Source organism: Aegilops tauschii, chromosome 5 (genome assembly GCF_002575655.3).
Source record: "Aegilops tauschii subsp. strangulata cultivar AL8/78 chromosome 5, Aet v6.0, whole genome shotgun sequence".
In the NCBI taxonomy this organism is placed as follows: Eukaryota; Viridiplantae; Streptophyta; class Magnoliopsida; order Poales; family Poaceae; genus Aegilops; species Aegilops tauschii.
In genome coordinates this window covers 14,496,986-14,518,911 of record NC_053039.3, presented here as the reverse complement: position 1 = coordinate 14,518,911, position 21,926 = coordinate 14,496,986, and the positions used below count along the sequence as shown (strand labels likewise).

The window sequence follows — 21,926 nt, the reverse complement described above, 5'->3', positions numbered from 1 at the left end:
TACTTGCAAGAAGCTTGGCTGAGGACTTGTTCTTTATTACAGTTATTAATTTTCCTGAGTCATTTGTTTCAAATATGTTCCATACAAGCCATTGCTGTTGTTTTACACATTAGTTCCTGAGTCTGAAGGAAATGCTCTGGTAGCATAAAAATTATGCTTGGCAGGTAGTAAAGGTGGGACTATACATATAGCTTTCGTTTGATAAGCATGTGACAAGTGTTGAGCAAGTCATTCAAGAACTGTTTGGTCGTCTGTTCTATCATGCGAAAAAAAGTAGAGAAAAAGAAGGCAAAAACTTCATGAAATGAGTAGTTCAATGTGAAGCGCATGAAGAATATGAAGGAGTTCATTGATGTCCATTGTATAAATATTCCCATTCAGGCCTTATTCAAGGTTTGTGCTTCGCAATGTCAAACTATTCCACATAGTAGTATGGAACATTGGAGGAAAACAAAGGACAGGCGAGCACTACTCGCGAAAGATATTTTCTACATATGCAACCTAGGCAGCACTTCAAATCTTTGGACATGCCATATGTTACATAAACTCCCTATGGCAGCAGACTACCATAGGTTACCTCTGCCTAGGGGGCTATTCAATTCTTTAGGTGAATGATGCATTTTTGAGATGATATATGAATTAACATATGTATATATCGTATTTATTGATCAAAAGGGGTTTCCCCCCGCCCCATTTTATTAAAAACAGGGCACACAGCCCAAACCGACAGTTTAGAGTTCTCGGATCTAGCCTAGAGTAGCAGAATCAGAAGTGTTTCTAACAGATTACATCTCAAACTAGCGAGCAAAAGGCTCAGAGAAGGCCAACAGGAACAAAAAGACACAAACTAGCGACAACTGATGACATAAGAGAGGCGCACGGCTCAGTCGGTGTGTGCCTTTAGCATGAAGCCTTCCTGCCTCTCAGCCCCCTGTCCAGGCTATTCGCAGCACTTCGCCTCTTCGACGGTCCAGGAGCAGGAGACAACGCCGTAGAAGCACAGACTGGTCTCCCCCACTTAGGATCTTCCACTGATGGAGCAGAGAACATGCCCTTTCCAAAATTGCCCTGGTGCTTGTCCACGGCACACCCTGAAAACACAGATCGTTACGCATAGTCTAAACGCTCCAAATGGTAGCAACAGAAGCAGTGCCAATCATACTTTTCTTATTATTAACATCCCATAGGGCAGAAAGCTCCTCCATACTACCCGGTTTTTGAAATCCAAAAATCTCCGCAACATCTTTCCAAATATTATCAGCAACCACACAATCGAAGAACAAATGACTAACAGTTTCATTCTCACAACAAAAAAGACAAGTCACATCATTCACAGGGCGTCTCTTACAGAGATTGTCTCTGGTAAGGATTTTATTATGATATGCTAACCATAAGAACACCAAGTACCTATGTGGTACTAGAATTTTCCCAAAAATAATAATCCATATAGGGGTAGAAACCCCACCCCAGTTAATCATCTCATAAAAGGAACTCACACTGTATACCCCAGACGCTTCAAGCGTCCAAACAGGGTGATCTTCCTCACTAGTTGGTTTCTTATTTGCAATCACTTGGTTTAGAACACCCCATCTAGCGAGGAAATCTTCGTCAACACATCGGTTGAAAGAAAGTTTCAGGGTTTTCCCATCCCAGACCTGGGAGACCTTACAGTTTTGTTGTTAACAAATCTCAAAAATATCCCAGAATTGAGTCTTAAGGGAGATATCTCCGACCCAATTATTGCTTGCCATTGCCTAAAGTCCACCTATAGAAAGGTCTTGCAGTGGCCAAAGCCAAGTAAATCCTTTCCAGAAAGGTGAGCCCACCCCTTGTTTTGACCAGAGCAAATTAGGTTTATCAGTATTGTATTTATGGTCAACTAACTTCACCCAGTCCCTATCACTGTTCTGGTAATATCTCTTAGCCCAGGAGGAGGCTAACAGTGCCATATTAAACTCCCTCAAGTTTGGAACACCAAGGCCACCAAACTCCTTCTTTTGGGAAATCATCCACCAGTTAGCTAGGTGATGTTTATGATTTTCATCAAGGTTCCCCCAGAAATGAGCCATCTGGGAAGTGATAGCTTTGATGGCCCATTTCGGGAACTTGATCACAGACATCAGGTACATAGGGATACTAGCTATGCAAGCTTTGAGCAAAATTAGCTTAGCTTCATAGCTAAGCAGTCTCCCTTTCCACCCACCAAAGCGTTTGATGATTTTATCGACAATGGGTTGTATGTCCTCTCTTCTCAGTTTCAAATAATGGAGTGGAACTCCAAGATAATTGAGAGAGAAAACCCCCACTTTACAACAGAAAATCTGGGCTAGTAGCTTGACCTCAGTAGGATCAAGATTGACAGACACCAGGTCACATTTATCATAGTTGATTTTTAACCCAGAAAGTCTTTCAAAGCAGGCAAGCAGCCACTTCAGGTTTTTTGCATGTTCAGGGTTAGAGTCAAGAAATAGTATAGTATCATCCGTGTATTGAAGACTGATAAGACTTTTAGGAACAATATGAGGGATAACCCCCGAAATTAACTCTGCATTAATAGCTTTGGCAAGCATCCTGGAAAAGACATCTGCAACAAGGTTAAAAAGCATTGGAGAGATCGGGTCCCCTTGTTTTAGGCCTCCCCCCCACACACAAAATATGGTCCAAGCACGTCGTTTATGTTGACACAAAAGGAACTCTGTTGTAACAAGGATATAATCCACCCTATCCATTTAGCCCCAAAACCTCGGGATTTTAACATTTCAACTAGGAAATTCCAGTTATCGCGGTCATATGCTTTCTCATAGTCTATTTTGAGGACAACCTCCGGTTTACCCGATTTGTGGACCTCGTGTATCCGCTTCATGCGCCGTGACAACACTCTCCAGGATGAATCTACCTCACACAAAAGCGGTCTGACATGGAGAGGGCAGTCTTTGCCCCAAAGGGGAGACCCTGGTGGTCATGGCTTTACTAAATATTTTTATAGAGCAATTGCTCAAGCAGATAGGCCTGAACTTTCTCATGTGTCTGGCATGTTAGGTTCTTTGGGAATAAGAGTAACGATAGAGTAGTTCAATCTTTGGATGTCTAGGGTACCACACTCAAAGTCTCTCACTAAATTCATAAAATCATTCTTGATCACCTCCCAGAATTGTTGATAAAATAAGAAGGACAACCCATCAGGGCCAGGAGCACCACTAGCATAAGAACCGATGATGGCCTCCTTGATTTCCTCCTCCGAAAAAGGTTTTTCTAATAACTAATTTTCAGCCTCAGTAACCAGTTCATCCGCAGACCAAAAATGGTCGCCCAGGTGGATGTTAGGTCTTGGTTCAAATCCAAAAGTGTTTTATAAAAGTCAATAGCCACCTCCAACATGTCTCTGGTGGAGTAGACAGGTCCTTCCGATCCCTCTAACACAGAGAGATGATTTTTCCATCTACGTTGGTTAGCCACAGCATGAAAATATGATGTGTTTTTGTCACCCTCCAGGATTTTCCTATCTCTAGATCGTTGCCACATGGCAGTTTCCTCCTTCTCCCAGATCCCCTGGAGCTCTTTTTTAATCTCTTCCATTCTGAGGATATCCCCAACATCCACTCTATTTTGTTCAGAGAAGACATCTAAAATATCAAATTCTTGTAGAAGGTCTTTTTTCTTCCTTTTCATGGCAGCTTCCAGGTTAATACTCCACCCTTTTACTGTCTTCCTGAATAGCTTGGCTTTAAAATGCCAAGTATCTATGGCAGAGCTAAAATGGGATGGAGTAGCCTAGATTTTTTCCACTAAGGCCTTAAAATCAGGCTGGCCTAACCACCATTTCTCAAACCTAAAAGGTTTGCTGGAAACCGCCTCCCCAACCCCTGAGTCCAGAAGTATAGGGGCATGGTCACTGCCAACTCTAGGCAGAGCACATACAGTGGTTAGGGGAAAGTGACTGTTCCAGTCAGTAGTAGAGAAAACTCTATCAATAGTCGCAAACAATGGGTTATCTTGATTATTGCTCCAGGTATAAACCCTATTGGATAGCTTGTTTTCCATCAGCCCCCACTTATTAATCCAATCGTTAAATAACAATGCCCATGAATTATTGATATTTCCAGAGGACTTTTCCTTGGCCTCTCTCACCAAGTTAAAATCCCCCCAAATAAAACTGGATAGGACATCCCTTCCATGACCTCATGCAACTCAGCAATAAAATCTACCTTATCCACAACATATGTTGTACCATAAACTACTATCAAGTGCCAACAAAACCCATCTGCTCTATTTTTCAAGGTGCAGATGATACAATATTTTTACAAATCACACCAATGAGCTCAAAGGAGCAAGAATTGAGTCCTACAAGAATGCCACCAGCAGATCCTACAGCAGGAAGCATATGCCAAGTATAATGAGTGGAACCAGCTAAAGCATTTAAAAAAGAGTCTCACAAAATTTCTTTTTTAGTCTCTTGAAAACCTACAAAATCTGGCTTATATTTATTAACAAGATCAGACAGGGACTGTAATTTCCCTTTTTGTCCTAAACCTATAATATTCCAGAACACTCCAATCATGGAATCTTAAAAGAATGTGTCAGGCTAAATAGCCCACCTCTCACAGCATTCCCATAATCACCTACATCACCAGCAGTGCCCCCTGGTGTGTTGGTGTTAGGAATACATATGTTTGGAGTACAAACTCCACTCCCCTCATATAACTCATTATCTAAATTATCAGGCAAGGAAATCTCAGGATTTTGTGAAGCAAATAAAAAGGCATTTTTCAGTTTCATCTCTTATGATATCATTAATGATTTGATTCTTCTCCTTATCATTATCACCAATATTAATATCAACTGTAGAAGCATAAGCCTCTAAAGTAGATGATGAATCAGTAGTGAAAGACTTACTTTTGAAAGTGGTAGGGATCTCCAGGTTTTTCTTCATTTTGTAAGCAGCAGCTTTCTCCATAATGTTTTGCCTGTTATGAACTCTGGTACTAGGAGCAATAACAGGGCCCCACTTGTTCTTGGCAGTAGGTTGCACATTGGAGAGAGCCAAGGTTTCCACCAGCCCCATCATCTTCAAACCATTGACTACAGGAGCTTCAAAAGTATCCATTTCCTCTTCAGAATCCCCAGCTTCACTGGCAATATCAGATTCAGAGTTGTCCATCTCCTTCAGCAGATCAGAGCAGTAGGTTTTTTGAATGGACACAGGGGAAGTGGCATTAGCAGGAACACTAGCTGCAGCAGTGGGAGTAGTGATAACACCATTATTCTCCTTGCTGGGTGCACTCAGGATTTTGACAGAGAAGGGCATGGGAGAACCTACAGTGTGTGTTTATGTTTCTCCCCCAGTCCCTTTGTCCTCTCTCATAGGAGAGCAACAAGCTTCCAGCAGAGCAGCTGGATGGAAGGTAATGCAATCATCTTCTTTCATTTGTTTCCCAGCAGATGACTTTTTTGAGGTAGTAGCCCTATTGGCCAGATCCAGATCATCAATAGGCTCTTCTTCATCATCCAGGATGTCTTTATCAATCTCCTCATCTTCCAAGTCCTTGTTATCATCGTATTTACTAGCATCGAAATCGATCATAGACCCAGTTTCATGTGTCTTAGTGTCTCATCCTTATTATCACGCAAATATGCATTGCAAACTTTTTTGAAGTCCCATGTGTATTGGTCGTCGACATCATTACAGAGCGGGGTCATGAGGTCGGCACGCTGGGAGATTTCACAGTCCATGGTCACGGGATGGTCATGAGTTTCGGCCATGACCGGCGGATCATCATGGGGATCGCCTTCCGTGTCTGCGAAGGAGCTGCTGGCTGTTTCTCCTTATCGATGTTGGTAGAGTTGCACTCGATTGGGACGTTGGGACTTGGGAGTCCTCGATCTGTTTCCACTGAGCTTTGCTTATGTGCAGAGGGAACCGTAACTGTTTGTATGCAGGCTGAGTAGGCACGTTACATGTGTTTCAGCTGCCAATACACTAGATTTTATAAGTAGAAGAAATATCAAAATTTCCAGTGGATGACAATTCATTCAGAAATTCGTGTGTTCCATATTCCAGTGAAATGAGTCGTTGGATCTCAGTTGCATGAGGAAGGGGGAGATGTTCATGAATGTCCATTGTATAAATACTCCCACTCCGGCTTGTTCAAGACTTGTGATTTGTAAATGTGAAATCCATCTACCGATTAGTATAAAATACTGGAGTAAACCAAAATATGATCAAGTATCACTGTATCAGTTGCAACAGATCACCTACTCTGTCCAGGCTACATAGGTGGCACTTCACACAGACCATGTAACGTCGTTAACTGGTAGTCGTGCTCGGGGTCGCCCGGTCTCTCTATTTCCACCATGCAAGTGCACTGAAATTCGCACTGATCATTTATATGGATAGCATGTCTATCAATGTATTATATAAAGAAGGAAATGGTACAAGAAACTCATGCACATCGTCCCGCATCTGCAAGAATTATCCACCGATTACTATGCACCTGCTATTCGCTAACCATTCACCTAGACGTCGCCAAGAAGTAGCCATCTATGTTTTCTTTTAACAAGCCAACTCGGGTGATGTGATTCTCCTTTCTGTTTTCCTCCAAGGATGAGCGGGCTGCTAGTATCAAACTGAAAGTTCAAGAGACTAAACAGAGATTAGGGGGAAAAACAAATCTAAGGATAATCACCTTAGAGAAGTTCGTTTAATGTACAATGTTTCCTTCTTAGAGCAAGTACAATAAGTCTAGTCAGCTGGCTATAAGGAGTACCACGTCAGCAAAAATCACTGTTGGAGGAGTGAGAAGGAACGAAAAAGGAGGTAGCGGGCGCTCCAGCTATTGCCCGCTCCAGCGCGATCGAGAACCAACAAAAGTAACCCGCATGCAGCGGTGTGAACCAGCCTCCCTTACGTTTCCCCCAATCAAGTGTGCATCCTTACCTCCCTTTACATGCAAATATTAAATACTACTAGCTAGCTTAGGCTAGTCATAGTGGGAGTAACTTAGATAGTAACATAGCGCACTTCAAGAAAATTTTGCTTATGTGGCAAGTAATTAATGAAAGGAGGTAACATAATATGTTACTGTAACATAGCGCTTCCCGAGACAAGATGAGTCTACAAGTTAATAAATGAAACCATCTATGATACTACTCCCTCCATTTTTGTTTAAAGGGCGCAACTCCAAATTCAGTCGTTTTCACAATCGCAGCATGCAAAGGCGCAATACATTAATTAGAGTCTTAATTTCTCTCTTTCCTCTTCCCTTCCGGAGTCTGCATGCAAGTGGGAACAAGTTGTGGCTTGTAGAGGTGTGAACGCAGATTACTTTATTTGCATGCCGTCGTCTGTACTCCCTCCGTGTTGCATGCAGAAGCTGTTGCTCTCCTTTTCCCACCGCCTCCTCTTCCTCTTGTGTATAAAAGTGCAGACATTGCTTCCTCTTCCTTGAGCCAGCGAGCAGGAAGGCAACATGGAGAAGCTCGGCGAGGTTGAAGAGGTGCAGGGCGAGGTGGAGGTTGTCAAAGAACTCGAGGATGACGAGGTGGAGGTAACACATGGCCAGGTGATAGAACTCGAGGATGAATTCGAGAGGGTTTATACAACCATCCAAGATCTTTTTCAGATAGTTGATCGTGCAACCAATGTCGGAGCTGGTGAATCAAGGATTTCGGCTAGGACAAGGTACATCCGCATCACTAACCTCGCGCTGCGACGCAGGGCTACGTCTTCATGTGATGGATGCATCTTCCCTGCAATGTGCCGCAACTGTGGTGTGCGTGGTGAGGCATCGATTTTTTGCTGTCTTGCTTGCTCTCTGCCGGTGCCAATGGACGTGGTACCTTGTGAGTTGTGCGGAAATCCACTTCTGTGTGATGATTACTGGTGCAAGGACTGCGCAATGACTGTGGGAATTGGTGAAGATGGTGTGTGCTCTTGTTGCGGTCGCAACACCTCAACCGTTGCCGAAGATGACAATGCATTTGTGCCGGACACCGAGATGAACTAGGCTTCATGTTGAACAAGAAATAGCCATGTTTAAGTGGATCTTGGTTGTGCTAAGTTTTTTATCAAAGTTATCACTGTCAAAGTGCAAAAGACAGTCCCAATATTGCATTGTAAACAAACTTTCAAAGACAGTATTCTCTGTCAATGCTAATGTTACAACTCATGTTGAGTTCAAGTATTGAATTGCCTGCTCGACATATTCTCTGTCAATCGTCAAACGAACCTGGAGAAGACCTTGTCTCTCTAGTGCTTTTTTCTTCAAGTGAGGAACAACATAGTGGATAGACCCCTTGTGCTTGATGATCTCTCTCATGCACGCTTGATGACTCAACCAGATCCTATTGAGCCTTTGATGGGGGTACTCAGCTAGGGATTGATTAACCTATGACACATGACATGAAAAACTCAAAACAGTTCATACACAAATAGGTATATATCACATAGAACATAAAAAGAATACCAACCAAGATCTAATCAGTGCAATACCTTTTGGACAATCTCGAGTAGGGTCTTGGGCATCTTTCTATGGAACATTGCTTGAATTGAGGCAAACCAACCAAGATCTAATATGTTTGTGTCAGGAGAATTAGGTGGTTGGTATATCATCCTAATATCCCAACCACCCCTAGCAGCTTCCTGCAAAAAAGTGGATCATCTGGTTTTATATGAGTCTTAGCATTGTCCTGCTGTACGTAGATGGTATTCCATCTATCGCTCTCAGGCCACTTCTCCTTTATAGCCGGCAGTACGTATTTCACTAAGTACTCCCGACTTTTCTCCCTGTCCACTGTATCTGCAGGCTTCAGCTCCCATGCCCCCCTCAACCTATGGATATAGAAACAAATATACTCAAACATAGCACAAAGTAGTGAATAATGTGCACAATTTTTTTTAGCACAAAGTAGTAACAAGAACAAGTACCAACCTATTCTGACTTCTCTTTTTAGCTTGCACCCACTCTGTGTAAGCCCAAACCCCTATCTTGCCATCAAACACACAATTGCCTTGAGCATCATACCTTGGTCTAGCCATTGCGGACAAGAACATAATTTTCTGAATGTGGCTTTTATTTTTACATTCCCGGTGTGGTGCCTCCTCTCTATGACTCAAATACATGTTCTGGGTCTTCCGCGTGCGATAAAACCATTACTCATCTATATGAACCACATCCATATCAGCCCTAAATGTGGGATTAATACCACCTAGGGATGTTATGCTACATGGTTCAAGATGCATAAGAGCATACTCCAGACGAGCCCTTTGGTTTGCATCAGTCAAGGCGGGCTTCAATTCACTTGTTATTCGTCGAATTTCCTTCATCTTCAACCTATCATTCAGAAATCCATAAAATAAAGGAATGTTGACATGTAGAAATTTGACAACAATTCAGTAGTAGAACTCTCACCTCCTCCAAACAGTGGTAGTTGACAAGTTTAGATGTCCAGCAACTTGTTCTAATGTTGTTCTCTCTCCAGGTGGGATGGCCTCCAATGCATCTATGTTTAAATTTATCTTTTTCCTTCCTGATTTGAGCTTCCGATTGTTTTTTACCCCTGTAATGCCTCCACCATTTTTAGCCTGCTGCCATACCCTTTGCACTATTCTCCTTGGACATTCACAAGCTAGTGCAACAGCTTTAGAAACTCCATGCTTCAACCTATTACCCCCACCATTACGGGCAAGGATCTCAGAATATATGTGTCGCTTATCATCTGTACGGTAGTGCGTTCTTGTCTCCTTGTTCGACATAACATCTAAATGCATTGGACAGAATAATTAGATGCGAAAAATATTGAATATTACTGAAACACACAAATATGATCAAAAGGTGCTTACTCAAATCGATAGGTTCTTTTTGGATTTGAACATGCTCCTGACTAGGAGGGTATTCGTCGGCATGGGCAAAATTTGGGTTGTATCCAACCCCTCAGTAGCCAATTGTTGGAGTGTCTCCGTTGGTCATCTCCTGCCCATTCTGTCCAGCAAGGCCGAACCCAGTTCCTTTGATCATGCACACGTGGTAGCAGACAAGAGTTTAGGGTACATGATCATCTAAAACTACAAAAAACTATGAGTACATGATCTACAACTAGGGTTTAGGGTTTACCTTCTATGGTGGCAGCACGGGAGGATCCATCTCTGATCCGTATGCCACCGGCGCCGGAACTGAAAGTGAAGCCCATGGACTCACTGCCGCCACTGCCGAACGAGATCCCGCCGCCACCATTGACGAGGCTAAACCCCACGAACGAAGATCTTACCATCTCTCCGCTACCTGCCACGGCTCTGCCAATGGAGACACTCCAGTTCGAGGAACCGGCCTCGTTAGGTGCCGGAGGACGAGATGGGCGTGCGAGGCCGACGCGCCGTCGAGGCAATGTCGTTGGAGGAGGATGCGGCTCCGAGCGAGCGGTGCCAATGGAGAAAGTTGGCATCGACGCGCGTCCAGTGAGACCAAGAGGAGGAGGAGGAGGAACTGCTCCTGGTGGCGGCGATCTAGGTTGGAAAGCCACCCGCGAAAGCCCATGGAGGCCAAGAGGAGGAGGCCGGCGATCTGATCCCCCTGGCTGTGGCGGCGCCATTGCAGTGAGATGGAGGAGAGATGCAGACCGATGTCTGTTCGTGTGCCTCCATCTGCACACATATATAAAGAGAGCACCGGCGGGAAGATCGGCGGGAACTATTGATCAGTGAAAATTTCGTTTACAATTTGGCAGCGGGGAAGATCGGCGCGAGTTTTCGATCGGAGATGAAATTTTCACTCGCGTTTTTTATGGAAACTGAGCGGGGAGAAAGGAACGAGTGCGGGAAGAAGAAGAAAGAGAGGAAATCGCGGCTGGAATTGGCTCCACCAGTGCATGCAAGGAGATGGCTCACTGATTTGCCGTGGGGGTTACTAAGCGTTTTTAACGCGATTAGTTAGGCGCAGAACCGTAACTCCCGATGCTAATTTCACGTCCCACGTCCAGATTTTCGTCCAATTGCTAGGCACCTTGGTCCCAGAGACTTTGGAGCTGCGCCCTTTAAACAAAAATGGAGGGAGTACTATTATGTTACTTTGTATTATGAAGATAGTAACTTAGACTAGCACTAGTAGAAAAAGGGGCTTTTACCCCGGTTGGTAAGGGACTTTTGTCCCGGTTTTCGAACCGGGACTAAAGGGTTGTTACTAAAGCCCTAACCCTTTAGTCCCGGTTCTTACACGGACCGGGACAGAAGGTCCTCCACGTGGCCGCTGCTGCCAGCCCAGGCAGGGGGGCCTTTGGTCCCGGTTGGTGACACCAACCGGGACCAACAGGCAGGGCCTTTTGTCCCGGTTGGTGTCACCAACCGGGACCAATAGGCATCCACGCGTCAGCATTTTAGGGGCTGGGGTTTTTGTTTTTTTTTGAAGGGGGGGAGGTTGGGGGGTTAATTTAGGTGTTTCATATATTGTGTTAGCTAGCTAATTAATAGAGAGAAGTGTCCTCTCTTATCTCCGTGCTTGGTCGACGCTACGTACTATATACGTATGGAGAGGACTAGACACGCTAGCTAGTAAGCAAATGAAGGAAACAGAAGATCGTCATGAACATATGCATACAGAGAGAAGTGATATCGACCACCTCTCCTTCTCCGAGAGATTGGTCGAACAACAAGTTCTCGTATATCTATCTGACACTACCGGCTACATATATACAATAATTATCTCTTACAATATAATCTCCTAATTAAATTGTAAGAACACAGGATCCACATAGTATTCTCCGTTTTCAGCGATCACGTGGTCAAGGAAGAATGCCGCCAATTCCTCTTGAATTGCTCGCATACGATCTGGTGCTAGGAGTTCATCCCGCATCCGAAAGATCTAATTTGAAGAAGGGGGTCAATACATATATATATGAATAAATGAAAATCGACACAAATGATGGTAATAAAATAAAATTGTGAATATTATTGCTTACGCACTTCATATTGTTCGTCAGAGTAGCCCCGCTCACAGGTCGTGTGGCGGATAGACTCGCAAACGTAGTATCCACAGAAATCATTCCCTTGTTCCTGCCACAACCACTTTACAACAAATAGAGGTCAATCTAACTGATAAGCAAGCATGGTAAATGGTATTGATGAAACTAGCGCTTGAATCACTAGGAGATGTGCGGAACATGCTACTATAGTACTTACTTTCGGGTGTCTAAATTGCAGCTTCTTCGGCAGTCCCGGAGCTTTTGTGGTGAATTTTCTCCAAACCCTGCCAGACAAAGAAAACAATTACTTGATATCAGGAAATGAACAAAGTTGCTGATATGGTGGATAATGATCGATTTAACTTACTTCTCGAGCATTTGAGTCATGTCCGCATAGTCCTGGGGATCTTTTCGTCTCGAGTCTAAGACGGTTACTACTCCCTGCTCAAGCTTAATCTCTAGGAGAATATAGTGGAAGTGCGCATGCATGCATAAGTCATCAATTACATTACCATAACCTGGACTAATAAGGGAAACCGAATATGCACAAGACAGTAACACTCACTTGAAGTTGTAAGGAAAGAGTATTATATCTTTGTTTTGATTTAATACCAACGATCGTAGCAAGTTGGCCTCGGCTTCTTTGGCATGTTTTTCAACCGTATATGCATCTATGAGATTTGTGTTAATGAACCCAATATCACCGATTTGTCTTTTCTTCAATTCGGCGATCTTCAATCTGCATAATATAGTGAGGATAATTATAAATGCATGCAATGAAAGAGCTGACCTATATAGAGAGACTTAATGACAGAAGTAGTACTACTTACAGACAGTAGCAAGTGATCGTTGATTTATCGAGGGCCTTTTGATTGAAAAACTGGAAGAACTCCTCAAATGGAACATTCAGCAGTTCAATTCCAACGAGGTCATGCTCCGGTTTAACTCTCAGCGTCAAAGTATTCATCCCATCAGACTCTCTGCAGGTTTTCATGTACCAATCATGTAATCTTTGCATCATCGTTGTTAGAGATCTTTCATCTTTGACGAGAGGCTTCCCGTAATGGTATTTGTGTTCGTCCACCTCCATGATTTCATAATGTACATCGTCGGGCAGGTAATCTCCAAGATTGCTATAACCGGCCACCATCCTCGGATCATTAGCGACGATGTCTTTAGACACCTTGAGCGGGGGGCACGGTTGGTTCGCTTGTTCGCCGAGCTGGGCAATTTTTTTCCCAGCGACGATGTCTTTAGACACCTTGAGCGGGGGGCACGATTGGTTCGCTTGTTCGCCGAGCTGGGCAATTTTTTTCCCAGCTCGTCATTCTTTTAACCTTTGATCACTGACAGTACTTCCCGACCGCTCCGCTTCGACAAATGTCTTTGCAATAATACGCTCATAGTTGCCTTTCGGCGGAGACTTTGGTGGTTTTGTCAGGGCAGCCAGAGTGCGCTTCGCTTTCACCGGATCTACCTTCTCCTCCGGAGGTGGATGTTTCTTTGCTTTCACCCCTTGAAAGAAGTTTGTCACTTCGGCTCGCACGATCTTCGTGTTCTCCTCCGGGGTCCTCTCGTATGGTAACTTCTCTGGAGTCTTCAGAGAAGGACCGAATCTATATTGCCTCCCGCCTCTGGCAGCTGTATTGCTAGACGCCGGCAGAGCAGACAGAGCGGCTGCGGCTATCTTCTTTCCTTGCTTACGAGGCGGAGGAGAAGGACTACGACGCGCCGGAGCAGCCGGAGCGGCGGCGGGTCTCTTCCGCCCTTGCTGACGAGGCGGAGAAGGAGGAGGCTGGCTGCTCTGGCACGCCGGCGCAGGCGGAGAAGGAGGCGGAGTGCCGCCACACGCCAGAGAAGGAGGCTGAGTGCCCTGATCACTCGCCGGAGGAGGAGGCGGAGGAGGAGGCGGAGTGCCGCCACGCGCCGGAGAAGGAGGCTGAGTGCCCTGATCACTCGCCGGAGGAGGAGGCGGCGGAGTGCCCTTACTCGCCGGAGGCATCCAGTTCGGAAGGTTAATGAGCTCCTTCCGCCATAGGCACGGAGTCTTCAGAGCTAAACCCAGCCGAGTCTCCCCTTCACCGGTAGGGTGGTCAAGCTGGAGGTCCTCAAATCCCTCCGTTATTTCATCCACCATCACCCTAGCATATCCTTCTGGAATCGGCCGATAGTGGTAGGTTGCGCCGGGTTCAGGAGGTAAAACAGAGCCAACAACCGCCTTGACTTTGAAGTTCTGCCATTGCGCCATAAGGTGGCAATGTTGAGACTCCGTGATAGGATCCACGGGGTAGCTAGCAAGAGCCGTCAAGACATGCTCCGGCTGAAGCAGCTCGGTGGAAGCCACGCTGCTTCTCTGCTGAGATGGCGGGGTAGCTTTGGGGGTAGTTTCGGCATGTCGATTGCCGTCTCGTTCCTCTAGCGCTTGAACCCTTTCGTGCAGCTTCTGAATTTGGGTCTGCTCCATTTTTTTCCTCCTCTCCTGGCTTTTGTAACCGCCTGCGTCCGGAAAACCAGCCTTCCACGGAACGGAGCCTGGCGTGCCTCGTGTCCGTCCAGGGTGCTCAGGATTCCCGAGGGCCATTGTGAGCTCGTCGTTCTCTCTGTCTAGAACGAACGTCCCTTCCTGCGCTGCATCGATATATTGCTGAATCTTCTTGACTGGTATTCTCAAAAGCTCGTTCGTCCAAACGCACCTCCCTGATACAGGGTCCAATTTTCCGCCAGCCCCGAAGAACCAAGTCCGTCAATGGTCTGGCCAGTTCATTGTCTGTGGTTCGATCCCCTTTTCAAGCAGATCATTCTCAGCCTTGGCCCACTTAGGCCGGGCTTTGAGGTAGCCACCTGACCCCGTGCGATGGTGAAGCTTCTTCTTCGCAGCATTCTTCTTGTTTGTCGCTGACATCTTCTTACTCTTTTCCGATGTCTTGTGGGCCACAAATGCAGGCCAGTGATCTCTGATCTTCTCATACCGGCCGATGAATTCCGGTGTCTCTTCTTTGTCGACAAACGTTTTCAGCTCATTCTTCCACCTCCTGAATAGGTCTACCATCTTCTTAAGAGCATGAGACTTGATTAATTGCTCTTTAACTGGCTTCTCCGGATCCTCCTCTGGCGGTAGGGTGAAATTTGCCTTCAACTCAGTCCAAAGATCATCTTTCTGCATATCATTGACATAAGACACCTCAAGGTCTTCCTTCTTAGGCTTATACCATTGGTGGATGCTGATCGGGATCTTGTCCCTAACAAGAACCCCGCACTGAGCAGCAAATGCTTCCTTTGTCCGGATGGGTTCAATCGGTTGCCGTCGCGCGCGATTGCTGTGATCTCAAACCTTTCATCCGAGCGCAACTTTCTCTTCGGGCCTCGTCTCTTTACCGAAGTTGTGCTTGATCTGGAGGGCTAGAAAAAAGAAGAAAGACGAGAGTTAATTAATATGTGTACATACCAAAACAATGAATGCATCAATTAGCTAGTCAGCACAGGCTTAACTAATATATTTACCTGGCCGGACTCTGTTCGGTCACCGGAGCCGTCACCACGGGCTCCTTCTTGCACCAGCATTGGGTCACCGGAGCCATCATAATCATGTCTTTCCTCCTCCACTCTTCGATCACCGTAGCCTGCTTCTTCACCCTGTTCTTCCAGACCATCATTGTCGTTAAGATACGACAAGATATCACCTCCGGCTAAGATTATGTCCCCCAACACCTCTTCTGCTTGCTCGTCTCGTCCGTGCTCCATTGTTTCTGCAAATATTACAACATGGCAATTATTACACAAACATGACAGCAGGTGGATATATTAGTGCAAACGTAGACCTAGCTTATCCCGGGTTTGGGGTGGCCTCGGCAACGCTTCAAGGGTAGGGGCGCGGCGGGAGGGGGTAGGAGACCGACATCGTTTTTTTTCTAGGGTTTGGGTGTCCTCGAGAGTTTTGGTCGAGCGAGAGGGCCCGGGGGTGCTCCCGTGGTATAAGTTATCACGGTCGAGAGGGGGTATAAATATCGACCGTCCATCATGTCGAAGTTATCTGCGAGGGAGTTATATATATCGACAACGACGACATACATACATGGGAAAATAATGTTATCGGGGAGGGGGTATATCGACAACGACATACCCGATAAAAATAAGAAGACGAAGAAGAAATAAAAAGAGGAGAAGAAGAAAGGAATAGAGGAGAAGATCGAAGAAAAAAAGAAGAAAAAGAAGAGGAGAAGAAGAAAAAATAGATATATCTATTTTTTCTTCTTCTCCTCTATTCCTTTCTTCTTCTCCTCTTCTTTTTCTTCTTTTTTCCTCTTCTTGTTTATTTCTCCTCTTCTTCCTCTCCTCTTCTTCTTCTCCTTTCTTCCTCTTCTTATTTTCTTTTTTCCTATCCTTCTTTTTCTTCTTCTTCCTTTTCTTCCTAGCTAGATATATAAAACTTTTCTAAAAATGTAACTTTTGCATATATATAAAACTTTTTCTTCTTCTTCCTTGTTCCTTCTCTTCCTTCTTTTCCTAAATATAAAAAACTTTTCTAAAAATGAAACTAACCTAAAATGGACTAAATCAGAGAACATATATAGATAAAACTTTTCTAAAAATCTATGTTTTGCATACATGAACATATATATACACAGAGAACATACATAAATATATACATTTTTATAAAAATGCAAAAAACAAAAAATCTGAAAAGAGGACATATAATCAGATATACACACATACATATACTTACACATATACATATAATCTGGAAAAAACATCATATATATGTGAAAAAATAGGGAGGCAGGGGGCGGCGCCGGCCTGACCAAAGGAGAGGTGTGGTGTGGTCGGGGCAGGGGCAGAGGCACGGCGCGCGTCGGGGTAGAGGGCGGCGACGGCAGCGTGGTCGGGGCAGGGCGACGGCGGCGTGGTCAATCAGGGCAGGGCGAGGCAGAGGCACGGCGAGGGCCCGCGGCGTGGTCGGGGCAGCTGGGGCGACGACGACGTGGTCGTGGCAGGGGCGCGCGGCGTGGTCGGGGCAGGGGCGGCTGCGTCGACGAGGCAGAGGGCGGCGACGGCGTCGACGGGGCGAGCTCGGGCAGCCTGGCGGCGGCGTCGGGGCGGGGCAACTGCAGAGATGAATCTGAAAAACGTTAAGTGTTTTCTTATATACTCAGAGCATTGGTCCCGGTTCGTGGCACCAACCGGCACCAATGCCCCCCTTTAGTCCCGGTTGGTGCCACCAACCGGGACCAAAGGCCTCTTTTCAGCAGCCCAAAGGGCGGGAAGCGGCGGCCTTTGGTCCCGGTTGGTGGCACCAACCGGGACTAAAGGGGGGGGGGCATTGGTCCCGGTTGGTGCCACTAACCGGTACCCATGCCCCCTTTAGTCCCGGTTGGTGCCACCAACCGGGACCACAGGACATGTGCTGCCCACGTCGCGGCCAAAGTTTAGTCCTACCTCGCTAGTTGAGAGAGCTCGAGAGTGGTTTATAAGTGCTGCTGCGCCCACCCTCTCGAGCTCCTCTCAACTGCAGGCTTTGGGGCCTAACCATACACTATGTGCCTGTGGGGCCTACTGGGCCACGTGCGGGCCTGAATCCTGGCCCATTGTTGGGTTTCCAGCCGTATTCAGGCCGTGGTGGCCCAGTAGATGGCACTTTTTTTCTTTGTTGCTTTATTTATTTTATTTTGTTTCTACTTACAACAAAATACTTACTGTTGCTATTTTTATTTATTTTATTAAAGTTTATTTTTTAATTCTTTTTGCTTTTAGGTCACAAAAATTATAAACTTTTTGTTAGTGCCATTAGTTTTCAAATTTGAATAGTTTAAATTTGAATTCTTTGAAATTTGTGTGAATCACTAGTTTGTGATTAACTTTACTATAAAAATAGATTTTGGAGTGATTCTTTTTCCTGCTATTTAATATTACTGTGTTTTATGATTCTATTCAAAAACAGATTTTGTTATTTTAGTTTCTAACAAAAAAATCTTTATGATAATGCTTTTTGCTATTAAAGTTTCTAACAAAAACATTCTTTATGAAAATTCCTTTTGCTATTGGAGTTTTATAAAAGCTTTTTAGTTGATTCTTTTGGCTATTGAAGAATATTATAGTTTTGTTTTAGTTGATCATAACAGCATATTTTAATTGATTATTTTTAGTTCATTCTTTTTGCTATTAGTTCATGAGCTATAAATGATCCTGAAATTGAAAAGCACTACAAATGAACTCTGAAAAGGTTGAAAGTTGGCATGGTGTCATCATTTCACCCACATAGCATGTGCTAAAAAGTTGAGAGGGTTACGGCAAAAACCGGATGCACTTCGTGTACAAAATGGACAATCTCTTCCGAAGTATCAGAGTTTTGAACGAAAACTCATCAGTTACAAAGGGATTTCATTTTTTTGAACTTATTTGAACTCCAGACTTTTTGTGTGTTCAAAATGCACCATTCAAAGCCACATCATCAATTTTCAACCCTTTCTGACTTCATTTGTTATTTTTCATGCATTTACTGATTTTCACGAGCTATATGACCGTGAAATTGAAAAGCACTACAAATGAACTCTGAAAAGGTTGAAAGTTGGCATGGTGTCATCATTTCACCCACATAGCATGTGTTAAAAAGTTGAGAGGGTTACGGCAAAAACTGGATGCACTTCGTGTACAAAATGGACAATCTCTTCCGAAGTATCAGGGTTCCGAACGAAAACTCATCAGTTACAAAGGGATTTCATTTTTTTGAACTTATTTGAACTCCAGACTTTTTGTGTGTTCAAAATGCACCATTCAAAGCCACATCATCAATTTTCAACCCTTTCTGACTTCATTTGTTATTTTTCATGCATTTACTGATTTTCATGAGCTATATGACCGTGAAATTGAAAAGCACTACAAATGAACTCTGAAAAGGTTGAAAGTTGGCATGGTGTCATCATTTCACCCACATAGCATGTGCTAAAAAGTTGAGAGGGTTACGGCAAAAAATGGATGCACTTCGTGTACAAAATGGACAATCTCTTTCGAAGTATCAGGATTTCGGACGAAAACTCATCTGTTACAACAGGCATTTCAAATGAACTACAAAAAGGTTGAAAGTTGGCATGGTATCATCATAATAGTTGTGGAGAGAAAGTCTTCACTTTTTCTTCGCTTGTGTCCTTTGCTTATTGCGCCGTAACCATGGATAATCTTCATCGTTTATCAGGATGCTTGGATCAGCCTTGACTTTGAAGGGAGGAATTTCATGAAACTTTTCATAATCTTCAGACATGTCTGTCTTGCCCTCCACTCCCACGATGTCCCTTTTTGTTGAAAGAACTATGTGGCGCTTTGGCTCATCGTATGATATATTCGCTTCCTTATCTTTCCTTTTTCTCGGTCTGGTAGACATGTCCTTCACATAGATAACCTATGCCACATCATTGGCTAGGACGAACGGTTCGTCAGTGTACCCAAGATTGTTCAGATCCACTGTTGTCATTCCGTACTGTGGGTCTACCTGTACCCCGCCTCCTGACAGATTGACCCATTTGCACTTAAACAAAGGGACCTTAAAATCATGTCCGTAGTCAAGTTCCCATATGTCCACTATGTAACCATAATATGTGTCCTTTCCCCTCTCGGTTGCTGCATCAAAGCGGACACCGCTGTTTTGGTTGGTGCTCTTTTGATCTTGGGCGATCGTGTAAAATGTATTCCCATTTATCTCGTATCCTTTGTAAGTCAATACAGTCAAAGATGGTCCCCTGGACAACGAGTACAGCTCATCACAAACAGTGCTGTCACCTCTGAGACGTGTTTCCAACCAACTGCTGAAAGTCCTGATGTGTTCACATGTAATCCAGTCGTCGCACTGCTCCGGGTGTTTGGAGCGCAGACTGTTCTTGTGTTCATCGACATACGGGGTCACCAAGGTAGAGTTCTGTAGAACTGTGTAGTGTGCTTGAGACCAAGAATATCCGTCCCTGCATATTATTGAGTCCCCTCCAAGCGTGCCTTTTCCAGTCAGTCTCCCCTCATACCGCGATTTAGGGAGACCTATCTTCTTAAGGCCAGGAATGAAGTCAACAGAAAACCCAATGACATGCTCTGTTTGATGGCCCATGGAGATGCTTCCTTCTGGCCTAGCACGGTTACGGACATATTTCTTTAGGACTCCCATGAACCTCTCAAAGGGGAACATATTGTGTAGAAATACGGGCCCCAAAATGACAATCTCGTCGACTAGAGGAACTAGGACGTGCGTCATGATATTGAAGAAGGATGGTGGGAACACCAGCTCAAAACTGACAAGACATTGCGCCACATCACTCCTTAGCCTTGGTATGATTTCTGGATCGATCACCTTCTGAGAGATTGCATTGAGGAATGCACATAGCTTCACAATGGCTAATCGGACGTTTTCCGGTAGAGGCCCCCTCAATGCAACCGGAAGCAGTTGCGTCATAATCACGTGGCAGTCATGAGACTTTAGGTTCTGTAACTTTTTCTCTGGCATATTTATTATTCCCTTTATATTCGACGAGAAGCCAGTCGGGACCTTCATACTGAGCAGGCATTCAAAGAAGATTTCTTTCTCTTCTTTCGTAAGAGCGTAGCTGGCAGGACCTTCATACTGCTTCGGAGGCATGCCGTCTTTTTCGTGCAAACGTTGCAGGTCCTCCCGTGCCTCAGGTGTATCTTTTGTCTTCCCATACACGCCCAAGAAGCCTAGCAGGTTCACGCAAAGGTTCTTCGTCACATGCATCACGTCGATTGGAGAGCGGACCTCTAGCTCTTTCCAGTAGGGTAGGTCCCAAAATATAGATTTCTTCTTCCACATGGGTGCGTGTCCCTCAGCGTCATTCGGAACAGCTAGTCCGTCGGGACCCTTTCCAAAGATTACGTGTAAATCATTGACCATAGCAAGTACGTGATCACCGGTACGCATGGCGGGCTTCTTCCGGTGATCTGCCTCGCCTTTGAAATGCTTGCCTTTCTTTCGACATTGATGGTTGGTCGGAAGAAATCGACGATGGCCCAGGTACACATTCTTCCTGCATTTGTCCAGGTATATACTTTCAGTGTCATCTAAACAGTGTGTGCATGCGTGGTATCCCTTGTTTGTCTGTCCTGAATGTTGGAAATATGCCCTAGAGGCAATAATAAATGGTTATTATTATATTTCTTTGTTCATGATAATTGTCTATTGTTCATGCTATAATTGTATTATCCGGAAATCGTAATACATGTGTGAATACATAGACCATAACGTGTCCCTAGTAAGCCTCTAGTTGACTAGCTCGTTGATCAACAGATAGTCTTGGTTTCCTGACTATGGACATTGGATGTCATTGATAACGGGATAACATCATTAGGAGAATGATGTGATGGACAAGACCCAATCCTAAGCATAGCACAAAAGATCGTGTAGTTCGTTTGCTAGAGCTTTTCCAATGTCAAGTATCATTTCCTTAGACCATGAGATCGTGCAACTCCCGGATGCCGTAGGAGTGCTTTGGGTGTGCCAAACGTCACAACGTAACTGGGTGACTATAAAGGTGCACTACGGGTATCTCCGAAAGTGTCTGTTGGGTTGGCATGGATCGAGACTGGGATTTGTCACTCCGTGTGACGGAGAGGTATCTCTGCGCCCACTCAGTACTGCATCATCATAATGAGCTCAATGTGACTAAGGAGTTAGCCACGGGATCATGCATTACGGTACGAGTAAAGAGACTTGCCGGTAACGAGATTGAACAAGGTATTGGGATACCAACGATCGAATCTCGGGCAAGTAACATACCGATTGACAAAGGGAATTGTATACGGGATTGATTGAATCCTCGACATCATGGTTCATCTGATGAGATCATCGTGGAACATGTGGGAGCCAACATGGGTATCCAGATCCCGCTGTTGGTTATTGACCGGAGAGTCGTCTCGGTCATGTCTGCATGTCTCCCGAACCCATAGGGTCTACACACTTAAGGTTCGGTGACGCTAGGGTTGTAGAG

At 44.7% G+C, this 21,926-nt stretch overlaps 1 pseudogene; it reads right to left on the bottom strand.

Moving 5' to 3' along the window:
• Nucleotides 1-8,208: 8,208 nt before the first annotated feature.
• On the bottom strand, nt 8,209-9,847 carry LOC141023257 (uncharacterized; annotated as a pseudogene).
• Nucleotides 9,848-21,926: the final 12,079 nt, after the last annotated feature.